At 43.2% G+C, this 20,750-nt stretch overlaps 1 protein-coding gene across 2 annotated transcripts in view; it reads left to right on the top strand.

The window, feature by feature from the left end:
- Window positions 1–20,750, top strand: part of PCDH9 (protocadherin 9) — a 762,177-nt gene that overhangs the window by 617,971 nt on the left and 123,456 nt on the right. The gene's annotated exons all lie outside the window — the stretch shown is intronic.

Here is a 20,750-nt window from a genome sequence, read left to right as displayed (position 1 = left end):
GGTCATGTTCCTATTATTTAACAAATGCCCTCCATAGTTTCTGAATACACAGCCTTGAATGATGATAGTCCAGAGTAGTAAGGAATACTTATCTAATAAAATCCATTTACATTTTGCTTTTGCTTTCAGATGAGAGCTCATAGTTGATTTTCTTCAGAATGCAAATATGATAAAATCAGTAAAGCCTCCGAATAATGCAACGTTAAAACCAAACATTAGATACTGTGTGTGTGTGTGTGTAATGTCTGCTACTAAAACTGAAATCAGAGTTTGTTATGTTTGGCCAGTCACAACCTAAAAGTTATGGAAAATGCAGGAAGGAAACTCAAGAGGTTAGTCGACTCTTTTTCGTCAATGAGAAAATTGCGGTAAAAACTTTTTTCAGCCTCTTTCTGATTACCTGTACAGTATCCCCTCCCACCTTTATTTCACTTGTGAATAAAAGGTTCAGAAGTAAAAAATACTTTGTTTTCAGAGTAAAAAAATGTGACTCCATAGCTCATTGCAGTTAGTATCCCTCACCCTGTAGTCCTCTGACGAATATACTATAACAGAAAATTATTAATTCATAATGTTGTTGTAAAATAAGTTGTCCTCTTTTTTGTTTTGTTTTTAATTATTATTTTCACTTAGTCGGTAGAGGTGCCAGCTCTTGAAATATATAATAAGAATAATAAAACAAAACAAACGGCACCAGCATAATGCCTAGGAACAGAGCCCAGGGTGGAGCCACGCGGTCTTCTGGCAGGGATGCAGCCTTGTAGGTAATGGAAGGTCCAGAATCAGGGCAGGGGGAGAGTTTTGGTGGGTACAGTTGGGAAAAAAATGCTGAGGGAACAGTAACAATATCTTCAACAACCCACCCAACTCTTTCCTGCTCACCCCCCAAATAAATTCATTTGTCAGGCTTTTTTGGGGTGAGCTGGCAACACAGTATCAGGGCCTGGTCAGAACAGTGTGAAGTTATTCGTGAATCCAGGCTAGGCGACAGTGCTCCCCTACTAAGGATTTTTGATAAGGTCTGCTGCTGGAAGCAAAACTGAGGGGCCTGGCAACTGGGAAAACTGGAGGTTGAAGCAACTGCCTTCCCTCCAAGTGTCCCGCTTTTCCAGGAATTATGAAACCCATCCCAGCTTCTGATTTGATCCTGGAATGTCCCGATTTTCCCCGCCAGTGCTTTTGCTGCTGAGCCTCAGGGAGGAGGATGAGCCGGCACTTGTCCCAAGTGGTGTCTGTGACGGTGACTACTGGTGTAGCATGGGACGGGCCACAGGGACGGTTGCCCCAGGCACAAAATTTGTTAGGGGGTGAAAAATTTCAACACCTGGTGCTGCCTCAATACAGCTACACACTTCCATTTCTGGGCTCTGTTGAAATTGGCTTCTCCATGTGAACCTGGAAGTCACTTGGCGTTGTCTCCCAATGGCGTCTCCATGACTTCCTCCCTTGAGCAGCTCTTAACGGCTTCTGGAGAGCAGGTGGGGAGCTGAGGCTGCCACCATTGAGACCCAGCTCTGAGAGGTGGGCAGTGGGCAGGGCCACCATGGGTGGGAAGAAAGAGGGAGCCGAGAACAAGGAGTCTTGATTTGATTTTTTTTAAAAAAGGCTTTGTGCATCCGTGTGTAATCTTGCCCCTTTCTAAAATTTATTTATTGGTGTGTGGTTTTTTGTAAATTTACCAAAGAATCAAGTCAGATCAAATTGTGGTTGAGAATTTTTCTCAGAATGGTGGGGGGCCTGTGTGTTGTGTCCCATTGTTGCAGTAATGGTGGCACTTGCCCTGCGGGGGACGGCGACAAAAAGGGGGGTCGAGGAGGGTTAGTTTGGAGGGAGTGGGAAATGTCACAATTTCCTTCTGAGGAATGTTGGCGGGTATGCAATTGTTTCCGTTGAGTCTTATATATTTCTTCATTGTTGTCAATGAAAAGATTAGGGTCTGCTCAGTGGTGAAGCAGACTGGGAGCAGGGCAGCCACAGCTAACCAGCATTGTCAGAATTCAGCTCCTTGCTTGTGCTGAAAGAAGACAGTCTGGAGAAGTTTCTGCCCACGGAAGCATGCTGCTGCTGCTGCTGTTGTTATTGTTGTTGTTGTTGTTGTTGTTGGGGGGGGCAGCCCCAAGAGCCGAATGCTTTGAGGATCTTGATCTCTGCTAATTCTAATATGTATCACTGAGTTGTATATTTGAAGAATAGGGTGTTCTGCTGGTAGATGTGTACAGGGGTCTCCAAAACCCCTAAAAGGTTTTGCTGAAAGGACAAATGAAGAGGTTGAGTAGAATTCTTATTCTCGCACCACTCTCTTCAGTTGTGAAAGCTACTGAGTCTCAGAGGGCAGGGAAGCCTTCTAAACAGGCTTAGACAGATTAGAAAAAATCATTAATTTGAGCTTCTTTATACTCATCTTCTGGGTTTAGCCTCCTTAGCATATATTACTGCCACATAGTCATATTTGTCTTTTCAAAATACTAGATCTAGAACCATTTAAAAAAATTGACAACAGTGTTTCTCAGAATTCTAACATATTACTGCTGAGAGAGAGAGAGGGAGAGAGAGAGACTATCATGCAGTCTTGGTTGCTCCATTTTTGCTTTATAGCTGTCTATTCTCTGCCTGGTCTGTTCAGATGTACTGAGAGATCATGGTTTACTCTGCTACAAGCCTTGGCGAGCTTAGATTTGTGTGTTTCTGTTCTCATTTTTTTGTGCACCAGAAGTGGAAACCAACAGCTTGTGCTTTCAGTATTCAACTAACCACACTTTCCCATGATGTCAAAACACACAGAAGTGTGTTGTGTTTCAGATTACATCTCACATGAACTCTGTGCATTAAGCACAGAAATGAACACATAGAAACGGGGATCACAATGGTTCCTTTGAGTCTTTCCCCAGTCTTCACAATCAATATCCTATTTGCATAGGGGGCAGGGTGGTGGGGGGCTCTGCACACAATGTGTACCCTCTGTTGTTACACACAGGGAACCTACTGGCAGAGGTTCCTGTGCAAGTGAGTCCTTGAATGCATGGCAGTTGTGACAGCTTTATGAGCTCCCACATGGCTCTCATGCACCGCTACACTTCACGGCAGACTATTACTGTATAGTGTTTGAGGTGTATTGGCCAAGAGTATTATTCAAGCTGTTATTTGCCAACAGGCAGCTCACTACCCACTTGTTGAAGGTATGCACCAATTTATATATGTAGGTATTCACTCCTTGCTGACCTTCATAGTCAGCACAAGGTTTATGAACAATCAATATCCCTTGTGGAAAATATGAAATGGAACCTCTCTTTTGCTCAGCCAGCAGCAAGTGTGCTAAACATGTCTCCCTTAGAGGCACTGTTTCAACATACTCTATCTGTACCCAATCGGTTTAATCCTTTAGGTCAAATTGTGTCCTGGTTTATACTCTCTGCATTAACTGTGCAGATTTCGAACTCCGTCAAATTTGGCCTTGCGTCAGTTGCCTAGGCAACCATCACAGATAATGTAGAAACAAACTGCGTATGGCAATTTACACCGTTCTGCTATTTGCAACTAGTAAAACTGTGTCAAAAATATGGTTGTGTGTGTGTGTGTGTGTTTAAAAGAACTGGTGTTTAAGCAGTCAGAATAATAGCGAGAAAGGGATTAGGTCTTCATTCTTCACACATAGGAGAAAGAACTGCAGAACATTGAGAGTATTTTTCTCCCTTCCACATTATGATAATTCCCTTTTGTGAACTGGTAAAAAAAATAAATGTGTTGTGCCCCCAGCAACCTCTTCAGCTTCATGCACACAAATATAATGACACTTGGAAATGATCTTTGCCATGTTTTCAATTTCTATTGTTCCTTTTTCAATGATTGTCCTTCCTCTTCTTCCTTTGTGAGACAACATTATGTGGGTTTTGTCAAAGCACAATGTTCCTTTGTGTTGAAAACAGGTATATTACGGTCCTCATTAAAACAAATTAAACTGTCAGCCACGAGTGTATATCTAATTATTTAATTTGCCAGCATTTTTCAAAAGAGTTCTAGCGCCTGGAAAATTATTTCTTAAGTCTTAGTGGATGCGGATGAAGCTGTGAGCCTGTGACTGCTAAAAAAAAAAAAAAGTTCAGGAGAAGGGAAATTTATTATGGTATATCTCCCTGGTTCCTCAGCATTTGAAATAATGAAAAGGCTTGGTTTAAGACAAGGCTGGAGAAGTTTAAGACTATTTTAGAGTGGTTTTACACAGTTTAATCTATCACTCTGCAGATGATAATGCAAAAGAGTCAGCTGTGTGCGCTATGCATGGGGTGGGTGAAGATTACTTTCACTGGGCCTGCCCATTCGTCATGGTCAACCTATGTATGTTAGATTTCCCATTTGCTCAAGAGGCTACAGATGATCTTTCCAGGAACATCAGGAAAGAGTTAGTTTATATGTAAATGTCTGGCTACAGGGCTGCCAGCTCTACAGGTTAAAACAGAGAAAAAAAGGATTTTGCCAGGTTTATTTCAGTAATGTCATATATATGTCACTGAACTCTGAAAAGCCAGGTTCCTCTGTGCTGCCGGTTTCCGCCTTGATCAGCTCCACAAGTTGGCCCCGCCCAATTTTCGAATATAGATGCATAGCCCCTATATACACATTGGTTTCATTCAGATGGACCACTAAACCATAGTTGTTTGCTGTGGGAATTATCCTTGATAACCTTCGGGCTCACACATGTCCCCATTGCCTTTTCTCTGCAGTTACATCTGAAGAAGACAAAACATGCTTTAAACTACTGAGTAAACTAGCCATTGGCACAAGCCAAGATTAATCCTTGGCTACTGCAAGACATGTTAGGGAAGGAGAGAGGAGAGGAAGCACTCCAGTCTCCAGCACAAGGCCTGAACATACTTGATATGTACCATTAAACCAGGACTGGGGAAACCTGCCTGATGTTGTTGGACTCCAAATCCCACCAGCCCCAGTCAGCATGGCCAGTAGTTGGGGATTATAGCAGTTATAGTCCAACAACATCTGGTGGGCCATAGGCTCCCCATCTCTTCACCAAAGTGTGGTTCGGCATTATGCCTGAAGTGAAATATGATGTTACAATTGGACCCATGCATTTGAAGGAGGAAGGAGCAACTGGGCATGCACAGTCCAGCTCACCCATCATATGCTGGTTATACAGTTTTGAGAGACTTATAATAGCCAGTGTGGTGTAGTGGTTAAGAGCGGTAGACTCGTAATCTGGGGAACCAGGTTCGCGTCTCCGCTCCTCCACATGCAGCTGCTGGGGGACCTTGGGCTAGTCACACTTCTCTGAAATCTCTCAGCCCCACCCACCTCACAGGGTGTCTGTTGTGGGGGAGGAGGGGAAAGGAGATTGTTAGCCGCTTTGAGACTCCTTCGGGTAGTGATAAAGCGGGATATCAAATCCAAACTCTTCTTTTCTTCTTCTCTTGTATTGTTTCAAAATATAGTAATATTGTCTGGATTTTTTCTGTTGTATATACCGTCTGATAGATTAAAACATGGGTAGGCAAACTAAGGCTTGGAGGCCGGATCCGGCCCAATCGCCTTCTAAATCCAGCCTGGGGACGCTCCGGGAATCACTGTGTTTTTACATGAGTAGAATGTATCCTTTTATTTAAAATGCATCTCTGGGTTATTTGTGGGGCCTACCTGGTGCTTTTACATGAGTAGAATGTGTGCTTTTATTTATAATGCATCTCTGGGTTATTTGTGGGGCATACAAATTTGTTCATTATTTTTCCAAAATATACTCCAGTTCCCCACATGGTCTGAGGGACAGTGGACCAGCCCCCTGCTGAAAACGTTTACTGACTCCTGGGTTAAAACAAGTATAAATGCAAATATGCCCCACAATCTTCCAGTAATAATAAAAAGGTAAAGGGACCCCTGACCATTAGGTCCAGTCGTGACTGACTCTGGGGTTGCGGCGCTCATTTCGCCTTATTGGCCGAGGGAGCCGGCGTACAGCTTCCAGGTCATGTGGTCAGCATGACTAAGCCGCTTCTGGCGAACCAGAGCAGCATACGGAAACGCCGTTTACCTTTGCGCCAGATACCTATTTATCTACTTGCACTTTGACGTGCTTTCGAACTGCTAGGTTGGCAGGAGCTGGGACCAATCAATGGGTGCTCACCCCATCATGGGGATTCGAACTGCCGACCTTCTGATCGGCAAGCCCTAGGCTCAGTGGTTTAATATAAACATATGTCAAGAGTGATTATATTTCTCAATCCTTTGAAACTTTGTGTTTCTGGGTACAATGTGAAAAGGTACCCTGCCTTTCTTGCTACTACAGTTACAAAGCATTTTCTTTTAAATGCAAATTGTTCCCCATTACATTATTTTCTGTAGCTTGTTTCCTTCTGATGTGCCACGTGCTTATTTTTAAACAGATTGCTACATATGTTAACAATTATGATGACACTGTGAGTAACAATGGAAAAAAATAAATCCCAAAACACCAAATCAAATCTCTACAAGAAATAATTCAGAAGAAATCTCTAAATTAGTATCAGAAATGTACAGCTAGATGATGGTGAATAAACATAGTAATCTGGAGTACAATGCAAAAGGCAGAAACAAATCCTTTGGTCTCTTCAAATAGCAAATAGCTCCATTCACATAAATGCAAGCAGGATTAGCAGAGGTGGGGCAGAGATGGGAGGGCAGGCAGTGTTTCCTCTTCAGTATTAACAGACCACAGTGTGTGACAAGATATTGGGAAGAGGGAATTCAAAGGCAAATATGCTACTTAGATATGTAAGAGCAGACAACCATTTCCCCTGGCGTTGATGATTCAGTCTGCTTGTGGTTAGGCTTTAGAAATGGGTCAGGGAGCTTGGATCTTTGTGGGAAACCTGCAAAGTAGTTTGGTGAGGGGTAGAGAAGAAGTGGGAAAGAGGGAGTGTTTAATCCTTTACCCATTCACCGCTATATCTTCATTTAGAAAAGTATTTATATGCTGCCTTTCGCAAACAACAGGGCTGTGTACGATAACCTAAAACCATTTCAAATTAATATCAAACCGTCATAAAAAATGACTGGCTAGTCTTTCCTCTCCTCTGTTTCCCCAGAAGGGCTTTAAGAGGCATATTTTCTCTGTCATAGAGGAAAGCGGCTGAGAGGTGGGGGTTGGAAGGGAAAGCAAGAGCTGGGAGATGGGTTAAACACAGTGGTGTGCGGCGCCGGTCAGTGGACATGGGGGACTAAGCCATAGCTGCCAAGTCTCCCGTTTTCCCCGGGAAATCCCCGTTTTTCCAGCTGTTCCTAGCTGAAAAAAATGAATTTTTTTGTTTTTCCCGGTTTATTCTGGCGCGGCAGCCATTTTTGGAACTGGGCGGAGCATGCTCAGAAGCGACTTTACATGCTGCTCTGCCTAGTTCCAAAATGGCTGCAGTGCGACTTCTGGCACGGTGGCCATTTTGGAACTGGGCAAAGCAGCATCAAAAGTCACTTCTGAGCATGCTCCGCCCAGTTCCAAAATGGCGGCAGCTCTACTTCTGGTCTGCTATTTCCGGCCAGGTCCCTTATTTCTCCGACAGCAACTTGGCAGGTATGGACTAAGCTAGTCCCCTAAATGTTCCTGCCTGACTTTGAGAAGGAGGCAGGAGGGCTCCAGCATCTTGTCAAAGTCCTGGCGCCTTTCCCCCAAAGCCCAAGAAGCTTCTGCCCTGCCTAGAGAGGGAGGCAAGATGCTTACATGTGCGACGTCAGCCTGCCCATCACTCTCACAAGCTGGCACCTGTGGCCCTAACTGTTACCTTACAGAAAATTTAATTGCACGTGACTGGTTAAGCATTGCTACTGCTTCATTGCTGAAAATATTGCCAGCCAGACACACCACTGTGATTCAACAGCAACGCAAGTATTCAGACACTGAATGTGCAGGCCTATATTTCTGTCCCAGATCTTTGTCGTGCAGCTGCTCATATGAAACAACTATGGTCTACAGATGTGGATGTGTGTTGCCATCCAGTTGCTTCCAGACAGTTTGGTGGAACCGGATGAGCATCATCGAGGACTGCTCTGTACTTAAATTCACTCTGGTACAAGTTCAATAGCACTGCATTCACCGTTATATTTGATATGATTCAGGGTTCATGAAAAGAGCTAGCTAGCATCAAGACAGGAGTCTTTATTACAGTTATTATTTAAGAGACAGGAAGAGGAAACATTGACAAATTTCAATAAATAAATAAAGTTTTACTTCAAACCCAACCGAACAAAATTCATCTCCTCCTTATAAGGAACCATAGTAGTCTCTTGGCAAACACCTTTGTTGAAAGGATTTCCCAAGCATGGAAAGTATGAAAACTACTGCTTTGGAGTATACTTTATATCCAAAAATCAGTTTTGGAGATAACACTTTCCCCTCAACATAGAAGTAGCCTGCATGAGTGACTGTAGTAGGAGAGTAATGTGTATTTTTACTTCTAAGTTGCAATGATTTATATACATTTTTTTTCTTGGAGAAGGACTGAGTGGAGTATCAGTGCAATTTTTGTTACAGAGGGATATAAGGAATAGTACCCGGTAATAGCTTGCTTACTCCCAAATAAACTTCTTTGATTCCCACATATGGGATTTTAAGAAAATAATTGTGCTTTGGGATTCAAGTCACTTTGAAATTACCAAGTTGGCTACATTTTTAATTCAAGTGCACCTTTATAAAGACTGTTCTAATAGCTTGACGCCAGATCAACAGCTGAAGAGCCACAGCTTTCTAAGAGCTAAAGGGAACAATCTGCCCAGATATTTCCTATTGTAGAAGCACCTTGGAAATGATTGGGACTTGGGCAGGAGAGTTTCTCTTTAGATTGGGTGGGACAATGGTGTGGTTTTTTTCCTACTTGGATACTGCTCCATAGAAAGGATGTACACAATCTCTTTTATTTCCACAGTTATTTGTGCCTGTACACCCAATCTGAATAATATATTTGGAACCCTTATCTGCAAAATGAGGTTTCTGCAATGCAGTTCCAAACAATTGTTGCTATTCACATTATTATCTAGAGAGTGTTTAATTGCACATCATGTTCCCTATTGAAAAGAATGGTGACACCATGATGTGCTTCTGTATGCACAGTTAGCTCAATTGTGCAACAGTTTGCACGTGGTTATCTGAAATACACGGCATCCCTAGCATCCCTAGGCATTATATTAAATATTACAGTGGTATGCAAAAGTTACCCACAAAGAGATGCTTTTCCAACTCGCTTAGATAATAAAACTACAACTGTGGACTGGTTTTGTAAGCTATAAATCCCAAATCTAGTGACAGATTTTTAATAGCATAATCAGAGGGATCCTGCAACAGAATGGGGATTCTTGGTGTTTTTCTTTATTTTCTTTCATTGTGGAGGAAGAAGGGAACCAAAGCATCTCCCATCACAGAGCAGGAGTATCAAGGGATTTGAGAGATGCAACTAAATTGAATGTGTCTTCTCTTGTCGCTGTCAGAACATCTGTTCTTAATGAAGGGTGGGACTGCAATATCACCATCCATCTGGTTAAAAGCAACAACTCCATAGATTTTAGGCACCATCCTTTGCCGTAATGATATATTAATCTTTGCACCACTTCCTCTGTATTTTCTGATGTCACAGTACATAGCTTTACCCAAGGAATCAGGAAATAGCATCCACAGCTGCAGTTAAATTTCAAGGCTAATCTGAGAGTTCTTACTCGGGTAAAGCATGGAACAAATTTTGTCAGGGCACAAAACGTTTTGATAAGGCTTGTAAAATTCCTCAGGGATGGTGGGTGTTATTCCTGTCCAAGTTGGCACCAAGTTCCCCCCAGTAAACATTCACATCTAATTTGGGAGTTAACATAAGAACATAAAGCTTGCTGGATCAAACCAGTGGCCCATTTATTTATTTGTTTATTTGTTTGTTTATCATTGAATTTGTATACAGTATAAAGGTAAAGGACCCCTGACAGTTAAGTCCAGTCGCATACGACTTTGGGATTGCAGCACTCATCTCGCTTTACTCCCCCCCCCCAAATAATATTTATTGATTTTCAAACATTTCGAAATACAAAAATTCACAAAAACCAAAGGCATTTTTAAATAAAATATAACATAAACAAAAGATAAAAAGAAAGAAAAAACATATCAATTCTTACATTATCTTGACATTGTGGACTTTCTCGCCCCCCCCCCCGGGTCCATTTTTAAATCTAAATTAAGCAATTTTCCTTATCATCTTAAACCATTCTAACACAATTTTTCCATTATCTTATAACAAATTCCAATCTACAAAAAACCATCAACCACCCTCATCCTATAATTAATTAATTAATCCAAATCTAAATTTATTTTCCCATCCAACTCTATTTCTTCCCTTAGCCTCACAATTTATACCCCCCAAAATTTCCATACATTCAAATATTATTTCTCCTATCATAATAACCGTTAACCACTTATATCTAATTCTACCCCCCTTCCCCTGGGCTCCGGATCTCCCAGATGCATCAGCCAGCTCCATAAACCGTACCAGTTTCGGACCATCTTAATCAATCAGAAAACAACCCATTGTTACTCCTCACCCTGCTCCCACTCTTTCGCCACCTATCCACCACTCTCTCTTCTTTGTCCCCTGCTGTCGCCCCCCCCCCCCGATTTTCTAACTGTAGCACAGTACCTTCCAGCTATGTTTCCACTTTTCAGCCCTATCTCAATTTTTATTCCACTTAAGCTCTGGCCCCAGTATGGATCCTGCCCTCCCACTCTCACTGGGATGGCATTATTCCATGCTGGTTCTTCTTTGAGGACTCCTTGAATCTAACATGTCTTGTTCCCCCTCTCCTACTGGGGGGACAATGTTCCATACATCTTCCTCCTCTTTTTTAAGTTCAATTATATTGTCCAGGACTGATGGATCTTCCTCTCTTCTTTAAGGCCAATTACATTGTCCCCGGCTGGTGCTTGTTTGTCTTGTTTCTCTTCATTCTCCATTTTCACTTTCCACACAGTTCTGTTTTATTTTGCAAATCTGTATATTATTCTGCCGCAATTCATTTTTAAAGTCCAAAAGCAGTTCCAAAAGTTCCTGTTGGAAGTCCAAAAAGTCTAAAGAGCCAGATGGTGTTGTGTCTACTGACATCCTGCTCATCTCAGATTCCATGGGAACTGCAAAGATTACATTGCAGGAAGTGGTGCAGTTCGTATTTCCAAACCTCAGAATCAAAGTTTACGTCCGATCTGGTTACCAACTCTCATTTTTAATTCTTGTTCATATTTTAAAAATCTTATGTCCATTTCTGAAAAGAGCATTTATCAAACTTCTTGTACACAGCCTTATATTTTGCGCTCTCTTCAAAGTTAACAGTTCTCAGCCTCAAAGAGGTTAACAAATTCCTTCCTATTGTGATGTTATAATGGTGGCTGGCTGATCCCTCCAGGGACCCGACTCCAGTTCCCGGGGGCCTTTCCCCAGTCCAACTTAAAGATTTTACAGGGATTTTAATATATTCAACCCTTCTCCCCTTTACCCTGCCTCAGGGGGAAGGTTTTAAGTCCAATCCTTGGAAATTAATAAATTCCTGTCAAACTTTCCGGCTGCAGGCAAGTTAACTGCATCACCGTTCTCTCAATGGGGGAGACCGACTTCCTGTTTAATCTCCTCCCGTGGCCAATTCCTTTCAATTAATTTTTTAAAAAAACATTTCTTTCCCTTACCCATGGTGTCCAATGTCTTCAAATCCTTTGTTTTGGGAAAAATCCACCGCTCCTCCGCTGCCGGCTCTTAGCTTCGCTCTGTGAGGGTAGCGAATTGCTTGAAAATGGTGCCCGCGATTCTGCACTCCGCTCACTCTTGGGGCTCTTAAAAGAGCTTACCGGGGAGCAGATGAGTCACTTTTGGGCGCAGCCGAGCTCTCACGTCCCCAGAAAGCTCAATCTGGGGTTTTTTATTGGGGGTCCACGGCGCTCTCATGGCTCCCCCCTCCCTCACAGTGCCAGGAACCTCGGAGCTTGAGGATTCCTCACCGATCAGCGCTGGCAGTAGACCGGAAGTCTGCTCATCTCGCTTTACAGGCCGAGGGAGCCGGCATTTGTCCGCAGACAGTGTTTGCGGGTCATGTTGCCAGCATGACTAAGCCACTTCTGGTGCAACAGAACAGTGCACGGAAATGGCGTTTACCTTCCCGCTGTATTGGTACCTATTTATCTACTTGCACTGGCATGTTTCGAACTGCTAGGTGGTCAGGAGCTGGGAACTGTCATGGCAATTCGAACCGCCGACCTTCTGATCAGCAAGCCCAAGAGGCTCAGTGGTTTAGACCACAGTGCCACCCACGCCCCTTGTGGGCAGGAGAAAACATGCATGTTCCTCTTCCATGTGACACCTCTTAAGATATTTGAAGATGGCTATCATATCTCCTCTTTTCCAGGCTAAGCATACCCAGCTCCTTCAAGCGCTCCTCGTAAGGCTTAGTTTCCAGACCACTGGGGTTTATTGTGGGGGGTTTTCGCAGAAGAAAAATTGTTCTTTTTTCATACATGTCTTGCTTCTTTTTCCCTTTCTTTCACTGCATTTCTCCCATGAAATTTGATGCGATAATTTGAGTTTCAGATTTCAGCCAGACTGAGGTAATAGATGCTCATAAATAGGATGGAGGTGAATGTGTTCTTGCTGATTTAAAATGCACAGTAAGTACAATGTCCCTGTCCTGCTTATCTCAGAAAGATTTTATCAAAATCTAAGTAGTGTAATTGCAACTGAGTGAACAATGCATGGCTGCTAAACAGAAGAAAGCAGAGACCCCCACACCCAATTAAGATTTGAGCTCTAAAACCCTTGGGCCTGTCTGCAGCAACTGAAAACTAGGTAGAAATTCATCTACTGGGTATTTTGAAAATATACAAGGAAAATAAGACTTAGAATTTGGAGCATAGAGTATCAATCCAGGTTTCTTTCCATTTCTGTTTATTTTAACAGAATTAAAACAATCAGTTTTGCCTTCGTATAAGCAGGAATTTTTTCAGCCGGAACTTGCTAGAACTTAGTTCTGGCACCTCTCAGTTGAGCACCATTTCCATTAAAAGGAAACAAGACAGACATTCATGGTGAGTTCCAGCACCTCTTTTTCTAGAGAAATAGTACTGGGTATAAGCCCACTTGAGATGTAAAAATGCACTTGTGAATTGCTTAAGCAGCACTGTCTTGCTACAGAAGAGGTGGGAAACCTCAGGGTCAAGGCTGAACATGAGAACACACTTCTCACTCTTCTCACCCCTTGATTTGTGAGAATGCCTCTTGCTTGCCTGGATTGGGGAGGGAAATACATATTTGTGTATGTGTGTGTAGGAAGCTCTGGCTTTGCATGACTTGAACACAGCTTTTGGTACAAAGTTCCATCTCTTTTGCCTTTAATCTTAAGTGCCATCTCCACTCCTAGCCCCTTTCATATTGGCACATGGTCCCTGCACAGTCACCCATGAAGGAACGAGGCTCTCTGGATGAAAAGGTTCCCCACTCTTCACTTACTAGAGAGGAAAAACATTGCTCAGAATTCATTTGTAAGGGCCTTGCATTGCTTTAGCAGCAACAAGAAAGAGTGTAGCTTGTCACTGAAAGAAAACAGGGAGCACCACCACTCAAAACTACGTGCCATGAAAAGATCTTGGACATTTTCCAAATATAAAACATAGGTTGCCTGAAAATAATAAGTTATTGGAAGTCTGGTGTCCTTTGAATTCTGATATAGAAAACTTAGCTGAAGAGAGACCACTGTGATCATTCAAGTCCCTAGTTTTAGATTAGTGTAAGCACATATTTGGACTGCAAATCAAGAAGGGGAGCTCCTGGCCCATGGGCAAGATCGAGCCCTGGGTGCATTCCCATTTGGCTAGTGATGCCTCTTTTCCTTGGGCCCACCCCTGCTCCTCATTTTCCACACTTCCTGTGGAAGGACTTCTTTTTCTTTGCAGCCAGCACAGAAATGCAGCAACCTGGGGCCTGGCTTAGGACTAAGACCGAAGCTGCAGTGCTTATCTGAAAAAAGACTCATTTGTTTTTCCCAATGCAGATTGAGGCAAATATAATGGAAGCAAAAGGTTTAAGCCTCCCTATACCCCACCTCAGGATCCACATTCAGGTACCCATGCCATGGTGCAAGCTTGGGTGATTGTTTATTGGTAGGTGGTGTTAGTGTCTGGGTGTGCGTGGAAGACAGTTTGAGCTCTGCCCCCCTCCCCCCCTCTGGCATTTAGCTCCTGACACATTACTACCAAGGGAAAGGAAGAGTGTGAAATATATTTTCCTCTGGATGAAGGATAGTACTGAATATTTAATAAATATGTTGTGGAATCATGCACTTTAGGCTTATTAGTATTTTTTTTTTCCTGTTAAAAGTTTGATACTTGCAATGACTGCATAGTTCAAAGCTGTTCCTTGCTCCAAGACACTTGATCCTGATTTCTATCTGGGTTTTAAAAATTCATCAAAGGTTAATACAAAAAAAGAACAAAAAGAAGCAGCTGAATTCTCTTTTTAACTATTGTGCAAATGATGTCACTGTTTCCCCATGTTTTGCACCATTTGCTCACTTTTGCTAATCTTCAGGAGTCACAAGGAGCTGAAGCACTGCCCGCTGACCTGGAAATGTTAAGCGACTCTTTTGGCTGTGGATGTACCAGGCAGGACTTTTTTCAGCCGGAACTCGCTGGAACTCAGTTCTGGCACTTTTTAGGTGAGCTCCATTGTCATTATAAGAGAACAAGTGAGGCATTCATGGTGAGTTTGGGCACCTCTTTTTCTAGAAAAAAAAATAGCACTGGTACTGGGTGTTGCCCATGCAGCGTACCCTCAAACTCACAAGGACTAGATACATGCCTTTAAATAAAAGAATGCTTTGATTCTGAAGAAGTGTGCTGTCCTGGCCTTAACCAAAAATCCCAGAGTCAGGCAGTGAGGCAGGCCAGAGCAGAAGTACTTTGGAGAGCTCTAGGAAAGTAATTTGCTTTGATCCCTGTTCTGGGTCACTGGCCCGAGGGCCTCAGGCCCACAGCTCAGGCTCTGGCTGAGGCTTGGCCATGTAGATGAGGCCTGGGTCTGTGGCCAGCATCTCTGACTTTGATGTCACTGGTCTGACTGATCTAGCTAGTCTTGCCTCTTCTGGCTGGGACTCAGCAGCTGCTCAGAGTGAGAAGAAGAAGAGTTTGGACTTGGTATCCCACCTTTCACTCTCCTTAAAGTGTCTCAAAGCAGCTAAATATTTCCTTTTCCTTCCTCCCCCACAACAAACACTCTGTGAGGTGAGTGGGGCTGAGAGACTTCACTGCTCTTAACCACTACACCATGCACTACAGTCATGGCATGGATTCCACAGCTACATTCTGTAATGCGTGGGGAAGCTCTTTAGGCCTGAGTGCTAGATTCAGACATGGCCAACCTGAGGGCCACACCCCAATGATGGGTGGGGCAAAAGCAAAATTCTCTTGGGGCAGGGCAAAGCAGTCTTCTTTTTACTTTGGTCTTTCCTGGCAAAGTGGAAGCAACAATCTCTGCTTACATCTTGCTCAGAGACTTCAAATTGTTTCTCCTCCATACTGCATCACAAGGCCAGCACACATGTAGCCAGCTGGCCCACCTGGGACCTTCTCCAAAGGCAATTCCTGGCATACCCAGGCTTCACCTTCCCTTTGCCTCTGTATTTGCCACTGGAACTTCACCAACTGCCTTTGTGCAGGGACTCCAACTTCCTTTTAACTGCAGTGTGTGACACGCTTGTAACTTCCCCGTGTCGGACAACTTACAACATCAAGTGGTTGACAGGTAGGCATAGTTTGCCTAAAATGGTTGGCCAAATGGACAGGTCAAGACTTAATCAAGCCTGCAGCTATTTCAATGAGCAAAAATGTTAAGTTATGCTTCAGCTGACTTTGAACTCTGAATTGCCAGCTCTGGTCGCTAGGCTATTTTCTCTAGGTCTTGCTCCTTCTATCTATATAAGAACAGTATGTCACTCCCACCTTGGTTTAGGCAGGAAAGAAATATGTATTTGGAGTTCTGAATCAACACCGCTTTCTAAGCAATCCTATTTTGTTGGCTTCAGAATTGTGTCACTGGACATTTTCAATCACCATGAATCAATTTCAGTGGGGGAGGGAGGGAGGGAGGAGGTTGGAGGCTACAGTATTTTATCTAGGTAATATTATTCAGACTTTTACACCCAGAGGCATCTTATTTCTTTTAATGGGAATTTTGGTACTTAAGAGAGTAATGACAGATATACAGCTGCTGATATTGAAGGCCTCTGTCTTTCAGCAAGGCAGTGGAGCTGCAGTTTTCTGTTTTTTGCAACAATATTTGGCTGCAAACGAGGAACCATTTCACAATTTCTCACCTGAGCTAAGTGAGGTCTTAGGCTTACCTTTGCTGTTTGGCACTTTTTGTATGTTGCATGGGATGACAGAATGAAATTTGGACACAGTGCTACATTTCATGTTCAGCTACCTGCTCATCCCCCCCCCCCCAAACCAACCATTTTCAAGAAAACAGAAAATGTGGTCGTGTGATGTCTTCACTTCTGCCCAAATCCTGATCATTCTGAGGTGAAACTGAAATTAATAACTTGAATTTTATGCGGTGCATTAAGAGACAGCCCCCCCTGCCCTGCAAAGCAGTTAGTTCGGTGTTTCTGTTGTGACATTTGTTGTCCTCTACCACTACTTGTTATGTGACATAAGAACTGAAAGGCTGCAGAACAGAAGGGTGTGCATGTATGAGTGAGAGAAGGACATAAAGATGCAGTCAGAGAAGACGTCAGAGCAGCAGCATCTACTTTCTGCTCCTTCTCAGCCTTGTCACCTGCCTTTCTTCTCTATGCCCTGCCGGGCATGCCTAGGATCCTGCTTATTATTGCAGAAAAGGGATGTGGATGAGTAAGAAACCACAGCTGTCTTGTCTCCTACTTCCTTGTGGAATTTAAAGCTACAGTCGTATGACATGGGCTGGTGCGACCTGGCAGCGTTACTCGCAACAGCCCCAGCAGGACCATTGTTAAGAAGGGCCATTATCAAACTAGTGTCATCTTTAGTCTCTGAACCCTTCACTCTCGTATTAAAAACGAAAACAAAAACTTCTAGGTGTGGAACAGTAAGCATTAGCTACTCTCTCTTGTGATCCTGCACAAATCTTTCTCCTATGAGTGCCACTTCAGTGCAAGGTGGCAAGCCCAGAGCAGTGACTCATAAATTTGCAATGGGCATCTCTCTCTCTCTTGGCAAGTACTCTGCTGTTCCTCTGCATCAGGTGTGGTTGGATAATTCAGTCCCATGTGAGGCAGATAGACACCAGAATTATTCACCCTTAGAGGAGGTTTCCTGCTGTGGCTGAGTGCTTTTGACTCACGCAAGCCTTTGATTATTGGATGAATTTATCTCTCTTAACAGCATACTTCCTCTTGCGGCACATTAAGGTGCCTTGGTGCACAATGTGGGGAAAACTGTGTGATGTTGAGGTGGTTTGTTTGTTTTTTAATGCTTCTCTATGTTTCTAATCTGTTTCATTTGTTTTAATTATGTTTTTAATTGACTGTCATGTGGGGTTTTTTAGTTTTCTGTTTTAATCTGCTCTTATTTTTATACAGTTTTGTTGTGGTGTATTGTTAGCTGCCATGGACATTTTTAAATGAAAAATTGGGATATATAAGCGTAACAAACAAACAAACAAAACAAAACAATGTTAGTCTTGATAATATTTACCAAATGCTTTTTAACACCCTGATTCCATTCTAAGGTAGTAGGACGACCGCAAGGGGCAGGGGGTTTATCATTCCACTTTGCTCCTGCCTTAGTACTGCTCAGCAAGGATGTCAATTACCGGGGGGGGGGGGGGGAGAGAGAGAGAGAGAGAGAGAGAGAGAGAGAGAGAGAGAGAGAGAGAGAGAGAGAGAGAGAGAGAGAGAGAGACTCTACCTTTAAAGAAAAACCCGACCGGATAACATTTTGAAGCTTTCCATTTTCTGGGTTTGATAGGCATTCTAGTTAAGCAGAGACTGGAAGGTGAATACCATTGATCACACTATGAAACTACAGCAGGTGCTCTCCTTCTTTGTTCTTCTGGCATCACAACACTGTGACTGCCTCTGTCTTAATGGGCTGATTTGCATTGCAAAGCAAGGGACTCCCTGACTTCCAACTTTCTGAATTTGCTTACTGGCCTGTGCAAACACATTCCAGCAACTAGAGAATCTTATATTTACAGCAGAAAAACTGAAGCATAACCTGAGTAATTGATCTCTTCCTATTAAACAGGTCGCTTTCTGTGTAAATTGTAGCAATGTGCTCTGCATTTCTAATACAGGGAGTTTTTGATGTGGATTTACACATGAAAATATTTTTTTTTCTATTTATACTCTAGCCTTCTCCAGTGCAGCAGTCAGAATTGGACACATTATTCAAGGCTGTAGTTGAATTATTGGTTTCTAAAAGGTAAAGGACCTCTGACAGTTAAGTCCAGTCGCGAATGACTCTGAGGTTGCGGCGCTCATCTCGCTTTACTGGCCGAGGGAGCCGACGTTTGTACGTTTGCTTTTCTGGGTCATGTGGCCAGCATGACAGCCACTCCTGGTGAAACCAGAGCAGTACACGGAAACCCGTTTACCTTCCTGCCGGAGCGGTGCCTATTTATTTACTTGCACTTTGACATGCTTTTGAACTGGGACTGAGCTTTCGAACTGGCAGGAGCTGGGACTGAGCAATGGGAGCTCATCCCGGGCCATTATTTAGGCTGCTCATTGCAATTTGTCTATTCTCTTTGCCATCTAAAGCATTCTACAACACTGAGCTGAAATTTTTGGGGAGCTGATTATTCCTACGAATTGTTCACATTCTGTTTCCTGACTGGTCAAACCTAATTTAGATTTTGACCTCTAAGGAAGGATTTTTAAAAATCTGGCGTTTTGTTTTGTTTTTAAGTCTTGTTATCCACAATATCTTAGTTGTGTGAATACTACCAATGTATTATTCATTCATACACAGGTATTGTTAGCATGCATATATTCATACATGTGAAATGATATACATGCATTATTCAATACTTCAGATTTCTCTTCCGAACAAAGAGGGAATGGAAAACAGTGAAATATTTTTCACCTGTCCTATCCTAGAGGTTTACTGAACTCTGATATAGTATACCCCCCTCTGGTGTTATTTTCAGGAGAATTAAGCTTTGTGAGATGAGCTGGCCAAGGTTCCTCAGTAAGCTTCGTAGCTAAGCAAGTATTTGAACTAGAATTTCTCTTGTGAACAAATCCCACCAATTCTTTTGGTGTTATATTGGTGAAATCAGTCCAGACAAGAGGTCTTTAGTCTAGGTAATTGGCCCATATAGCCTATGTTATAGGTTTTTAAATGACAGCAATTATATTTTTATCAACAACGTCAATAGGACTGCTGCACACTACAGTTATAAGATCACTCACACACTGCGCACGGCAATAGAAGGTTAAGTCGAAATAGAGCTTGTGCGTGTTTCAGTCCCTCTCATCGTTTGACAATGTCTTTCACCGGTTTGGGGTACGGCTGTGAAAGAGGATTAAACCTTTGCCTATTTAGAAAGGCAGTGTGAAGCATTGTCTCCACTTTGCTTGGACTTTGTGTCAAAATCACACAGCCAATATTGGCAGGGATCATTTCAGGAAGGAACTTTTTTATCATTTCAGGGACAAAACAATTTTAAAAAAATGTCTTGAAAGTGGCAGATCAGATAAAGCAGAAGTTGGGATAAGGTCACAAATATCACGCACAAATCACAAGCAAGACTTTTGTCTTTTTGTTGATGTAATGAAGCTCTTCATAACCAAAGACCTTCGAAAATTGCTATGGGTGAAAACTAACCACAGTTATAGGACAATATAGCTATTTCCCTGGGGGCATTGTTTCAGCAAAAGATGAAGGTAGGCTTGAGGAATGAGTCATTCCTTCACTGACTCATACAAACAGCTTTCTCTTTCCATATACTGTAGCAGAATTCTTTACAAATAAGTTTTATCTTTGTTATGTTATTATCAGTGCTTACATACCAAGGATGCTGAAATATACTCGGAGTCGAGAGTGAATTTCATGCTCTTTATTCAGCTCATATTCATCAAGGAGAAGAAGAGAAGACGAATGGCTCTTTTCCCAAAACCATCTGCTTATATACATTATTTACACAATGGGCCTTGCGTGATTGGCTACTTCAGGGCTACACCTGTGGGCCAATTATATTGTGGATTGACTTCTGCCTGCAGCCTGATTGGCTGCTCCTACAGGCCAATCAGGTAGCAGATTCACTTCTGCCAGCCGCCTGATTGGCTGCTCCAGCAGGCCAATCAGGTTGCGGGTTCACTTCCACCTGGAGTTGGATTGGGTAGCTCCCGCTGATTCTGAATCCTATTGTTCTAGGATTCAGCTCAGTACATAACACCCCTCCCCTCTAAGTTCCAGTCCTGCCCGGGAAGTTGCATTCGTAGTTCCCAAGGTCTGCTGGCCGCCTCCGTGTGCGTTGTGGCCTGGGGTGTTCCTTGGTCAGGGGTTCTGGTTCTGGCTCGTGTTCCGAGGCTGCTGGCTGTGCCGGGGCTGTCTGGTCTGGCGCCACTGAACCACTAGGTTGTGACTCTGGTTCCGGTGTCCTTCCAGCCTCGGGGCGCCCCTCTGTGCCTACTGCTTCTGCTTCCCCTGCCCACCCCTCTCGCTCTACAGGCCTCACTGCCCTGCTGTCCCCTTGGGACCCCTCTGTCCCGCTCTCCTCCCGGGTTCCTCC

This window comes from Zootoca vivipara, chromosome 4, assembly GCF_965207765.1.
Source record: "Zootoca vivipara chromosome 4, rZooViv2.hap1.1, whole genome shotgun sequence".
Classification (NCBI taxonomy): Eukaryota; Metazoa; Chordata; class Lepidosauria; order Squamata; family Lacertidae; genus Zootoca; species Zootoca vivipara.
The sequence above is the reverse complement of the archived record's forward strand: the minus strand, read 5'-3'. Positions and strand labels throughout refer to the sequence as shown.